Consider the following 6,012-nt stretch of genomic DNA (forward strand, 5'->3'; position numbering starts at 1 on the left):
GGCTTTGTTTGCATCATCATGTATTAGCAGCTGCACTTGAGTGTTAACATGATGGAAACATTCTCCAATCTGTGTGGGATTCTTGAGCAAAGTCATTGGCAATCTGAAAGGGTCAAATCCAACTGATGGGTCATTTGGTCAGTTAGAGGAAGACTTTGCCTATTCTGTTTTTGAAATTGCTATGTGTGGTCTGTTGGCAACTTTGAGCTTGTGTTTTTAAAATGCTTTTGAGAATCACAACTGATTACAAACTGATTAGTTATAAAAATATACATTATTTCATTACTTTTGATGGGGAAAATTGGCTTAGCATCAAGAGCAAGAAAGGTGTTGGCCTTTGGTGATTTGAAAAAAATTTTTGGAAACTATTAATCAATAAATATTTTTAAAGTGCACTATCTGCCTATCCTTTTTCTCTACAGCTCACAAAATGAATCCTCAAGCTTGTTTTACTAGATAAAGTTTCTTATGTGAGCCATTTTTTAAAAAGTAATAAAATACAGGGAAAAAAAAATTCCATTACATTTACATTCATTTCTGCACTGATAGTTCACTATTAAATTATCTATGCCATCTTACCTTTCCCCTTTATCCCTGGTTTTATTCAAAATTATTTTTGATATGTACATTATTAGAAAAATTTTCATACTAATTTTTAACCCTTTATATTATGATAGCTAGAAATAATTATAGCATCTGAGTTATGATTGCATGTAAATATCAACCCTGTTTTATATATGATGAAATTATGGATAATATCTTGCCTAAGGCCAGTATCCAAATTAATTTAGGTTTAATTCTTTATTACTGGACCCAGTTGTACTCAACTTTTACATATTATTGCAGATTTACTTTGTTTCTCTGTGCATGAAGTTAATTTGATTTCATGAATCAATCATTTTTCCTCTTTAAGCATATTTTAGTTTAAAAAGTCAAACCAGTCATAAAGATATGATAGTGTAAGACATTTTTCTTTCTAAAATGGTTTAACCTCCTTTAAAGAGGGTTTATATAAAGGTTTATATAATAGCAGTGTTTCCCAACTGGCAGTTTATACTCTAAATAAAGGAAGAAGACAATTTTTCTCAATCAAGGGCAAATGTTTACTTATAATTCCTTTCCTACAGCTTGTGTTAAACTATTTGTCACTATCAATAGATTGTAGACTCATTGAGTCTACAGTTTAAAAAGTCATCTTTGTATTCCTTTGATATTTCACAGAAGATTATGCATATGGTAGGAACTTAATAAAGATTTGGATGAGAAAGTGGATGAATATGGTTTTTAATTATAATTGCTTCAAAATGAGTACCATGGGATTAAAAACATTTCCTTTCCAATATATTGAGACCCTGTGTAACACGGTCCACAAATTGTAATATTTGTCGCGTGACTTGGCTCCAAGGATTTCCTCCATATTCTCTCCCTTTTTTTTTTTTTTTTTTTTTTTAGAGGCATGCTTTATTTATTTGTTTGCTGGTTTGTTTGTTTGTTTTGTTTATACATGCACTGGGTACAGTCAGAAGCGCGGGAGGGTGAGAGAATTCACCAGAGCTAGAGCGGGGAGCAGAGCAGGCAGAAGGACTGAGGTACACTGCTGAGGGAGCAGCGGGCGGCAGGAGAAGTCTGCACGCCATGTGGGACCCTCCTCAGGTGGCCAGGGAGCAGCCGGGGATCGAACCGGCGCCGCAGAGGCCCCGCGCAGCTTCGCAACCCAGCGCTCAACCGCTGCGCCACCGGGGAGGCCCCATATTCTCTCCCTTGTCGTTACAGAGAGCATGGGACTTGACTTCAGGGCCAATCTTCAGTTTTCTTTAAAAATGGGAATGGTACCTATCTTAGGTGGCTGTAGAAAGGAGTGGATGAAATCACGTGTGGAAAAGTTCTTTGTAAACTATCTGATTCAAATGACAATGTCAGAGGAAAGAATTTTCCTGAAGAAACAAACTTTTATTTTGATAGAAATAATGTTTGACCACTTTTTAAAAACCAGTGCATAGTAAATAGTGCCAGACATTTAAAAACACTGGCAGTTTCAAATCATTCAATGCACATTGCTATTTTTTTTTAAAGAAAATCTTCAAATTAACAGCCGAATTATGGCATTACACAATGATGGTCAAACTTTAAAGCAAATGTTTTTAGGTAGTAGGTAACTGAAAACTTTGTGTCTTTGTATCAGCTGAATTCGCTCCATAATTATTCTTTTCACTTATAGGATTGTTGCACCTGATTAGCCTGTTATCAAGAAGGTTCTTTATTCTTTAAAAAAGGAAATATTAGTGGGTACTTAGTGACTTCACACTTATTTCTTCAGAAGAAATTATCTGAGTATTGGAAGATGAATATATATGTATCATACATATACATACATAGACTTCCCCAATGAATATATATTCAAATTTATAGGATTATATATACTGAATATATATTCATGTACTATATAGTATATCTACTCAAAATATTCCTAAGTGTTTATACACACCTGTATATGTATGTATGTATATCAGAAAATTGTCAAAGTTATTCTTTTACTCCATATTTTTAGTCTATTTTAAAGAAAATAAGCATGCCTCTAAGGATATCACATTTTTCTCATGGACACTATTTCTCAAGTTAATTCTAATAATTTGAGAGTAGCAAAGATTTCAACATTAGAACCTAAGCAGCAAAGATCATAGCCATAACATATTGCCTTTAAAAAAAAAAAAACAACTTAGACCCTTCTCAATCATCATGTGTTTGTGTGTATATTTGTGTTTTTAGGGATAGTTTTAGAAGGAAAAAGTTCCTATGGAATCAAGTTTTTGTCAATGAAGTTTGTCAGTATATTGTAATCTAAATAAAATGGTTGCTTTGTCCTAAATCCTTTAGCAGTCTCATTTCTTGTTGCTTCTCAGGTGTGCTGATGTGGCTTGTGGTTCACTGATTTATCTGTATCTTCGTTTAGAAAAGTTATAAGAACAATGTCTTATTTTTTTTTAAGATTTATTTGTTTATTTAAACTGATTCTTTTTTTTTTAATAGAGGCATGTTTATTTATTTATTTGTTTGTTTTGTTTACACATGCACTGGGTACAGCCAGAAGCACGGGAGGGTGAGAGAACTCACCAGAGCCAGAGCGGGGAGCAGAGCAGGCAGAAGGACCGGACCACACTGCTGAGGGGAGCAGCGGGCGGCAGGAGAGAGGTCTGCGTGCTATGTGGGACCCTCCTCCGGTGGCCGGGGAGCAGCCGGGGATCGAACCAGCGCCGCAGAGGCCGCGGGCAGCTTCGCAACCCAGCGCTCAACCGCTGCGCCACCCGGGAGGCCCAAGATTTATTTATTTATGCATACAAGAGCTGAGGTGCAGGCCAGAGATGTGGGGAGTGAGAAGATTCACCAGAGACAGAGCGCGGAACAGAACAGCAGATTGACCGAAGTACACTGCTGAAGGGAGCAGCGGGTGAGTCAGGAGAGGTCTGCTGCGCCATGTGGGTTGCTCCCTGGCTGGCTGGGGATCGAACTTGTGCTGCAGAGGCTGCAGATTGTTTCATAGTGCGGTGCTAACCCCTTGCGCCACCAGGGAGGCCCCTATAGGAACAATTTCTATAGCAATTTTCTGTTGGTGTTTCTACAGTGGAGAAACAAAATCAGGGGCCCAGTATACTGTATGTTTTAAAAATCTCCTTGTAGTAAAATTCAATATTTGGAATCTGTTGCCAACTATTATAAATTGAATAAATGAAAAACAAAAGTATGATTTGTAAGATCTCCTAGTTGTGAATGCAGATATGCTAATATTGAGAATACTTATTCTAGCTGTTTTTTTCCTTTTAATAACAACTAAGACTGGTCTTTGGAAAAGTCTAAGTTTCAAGAGAAGTACATAAAAATTTGAGAAGAAAAATAATAGGTTATATAACTATCAAAAGAAAAGGGATAATATGTATGCTTATATCTAACTGAAGAAGTAGTAAAGAAATGGTAATAGAATTTGCCTTTGGAAACAAAACCTGGGAGTGTAGGGAGTAGGAGGCTTAGTTTTGGGTTTTTTTCCCCTTACTTTTTAATATGTATATTAAAGAAAAATATAAATGAGGCTTTACTCCTACTGGAAGCTGTTTTCTAATGAATGAGTTATAGTATCCTGATATCAAGAAAAGGAAAAAAACACGGTTTTTCTTGATATTAAAAATTATTATGAAATATTTTGACATACACAAAAAGAAAGAGAATGGTAATGGGCCCAAGTACCCATCACCCAATGTCAATAATTATCAACTTTCAATTCAGTTTATTTCCTATATACAGTAAGTAGTAAGTCCTTACCATTTGTTAATAGGTTCTTGGGAACAGAATTTTTTTTTTTGAAACTGAATTTTAATCTAAATGAAAGATGACAACAAAACCAGGTCCATGGAGAGATAGCATCAGTTGAGATTCTTTTTTCTTGTTAAGGTTATAACAAAACAATCACATTGAGGAAACTACATTTGAGGACCTGCAACACTCCTATCCACTGCTTCCTAATTTGAAGCAAATCATAGACTTATTTCATGTGTAAATATTTGAGTATATATCTTTAAAATATAAAAACTGTCCTTTATTTCATAGCCAACACACAAACAGAATAATAATACCAGTTATCTAGTAATTTTCACAGTTAACTTATTGTCTTACATATTTTATAGTTTGAGTTAACATCCAGACATTGCAATTAGTAGGTCTCTTAAAACTCTTCAATATTTCTCTCTCCTCTCTAACTCTCTCTCTCTCTGCAATTTTTTTATTGTAGAAAACAGATCCTTTGCTCTGAGGGTATCCCATCTGAATTTTTTCACTTAATGCGTTCCTCTGTTCTCTGTATTTTTTGCAAGTTAGTAGTTAGATTAGTAGTGTGCTTGATGAGATTCATATCTGATGTTTTTGCTAAGAATAAGTATTCTTTTTTTTTATACAATTTTTTTAAATATCTTTTTTTTTTTTTAGATTTATTTATTTATACAAGCACTGGGTACAGTCAGAAGCACGGGAGGGCGAGAGAATTCACCAGAGCCAGAGCGGGGAGCAGAGCAGGCAGAAGGACCGAGGTACACTGCTGAGGGGAGCAGCGGGCAGCAGGAGAGGTCTACGCGGCATGTGGGACCCTCCTCCGGTGGCCGGGGAGCAGCCAGAGATCAAACTGGCACTGCAGAGGCTGCGGGCAGCTTCACAGCCAGCGCTCTACCGCTGCGCCACCGGGGAGGCCCAGAATAAGTATTCTTATGTGGAGAGGTGTATTTCTATCAGCAAGTACATGATGTCCAATGATCTTCCTTTTGTGATGTTACCTGCTATTCATGATTATTGCTACAATCCCCTATGCTGGCCTTGCCACTCATTTTAGTTATCTAAAGCTCTCGTCTCTAATAGAGTCCTTAGAAAGGGCTCATGGGGAGAATGTTTCCTGATTTTTAAAAAAATAATCATCACTTGAGCCTCCCTGGTGACACAGGCGGCTGAGCACAGTGCTGTGAAGCTGTCCGCAGCCTCTGCAGTGGGGGTTTGATACCCACCAGCTGCTGAGATGCACACATGGTGCGGCAGACCTCTCCTGTTTCGCCTGCTGCTCCCCTCAGCAGTGTATTTCAGACAATCTGCCTGTTCTGTTCCCTGCTCTGTCTCTGGTGAATCCTCTCACCCTCCTGCACATCTGGGCTATACTCCGGCTCTTGTATAAATAAATCAATCTTAAATAATCACTTATAGAATATTAGTAAATATTCCCTGATTTCTTACATTTTTTTGTTCGTCTATGGTCTTCATATTCAAAGATCAGTTTGGCTGTATATAAAATGCTTTCCTCACATTAAGTATCTTAAATAAATGTCTATTGTCTTCTGGTGTAAAGTATTGTTAACAGATAGCTGTTAGTAATCTGTTTTTTTGTTTTTTGTTTTATTAAGTATCTTGGTCTTTTTGCCTGGTAGCCAATTTTTTTTTGTTGTTCAATAATTTTACTAGACTCTAAATATTGGCCTTCTGGGCCAA

This window comes from Talpa europaea (genome assembly GCF_964194135.1).
Source record: "Talpa europaea genome assembly, chromosome: 6".
NCBI lineage: Eukaryota > Metazoa > Chordata > Mammalia > Eulipotyphla > Talpidae > Talpa > Talpa europaea.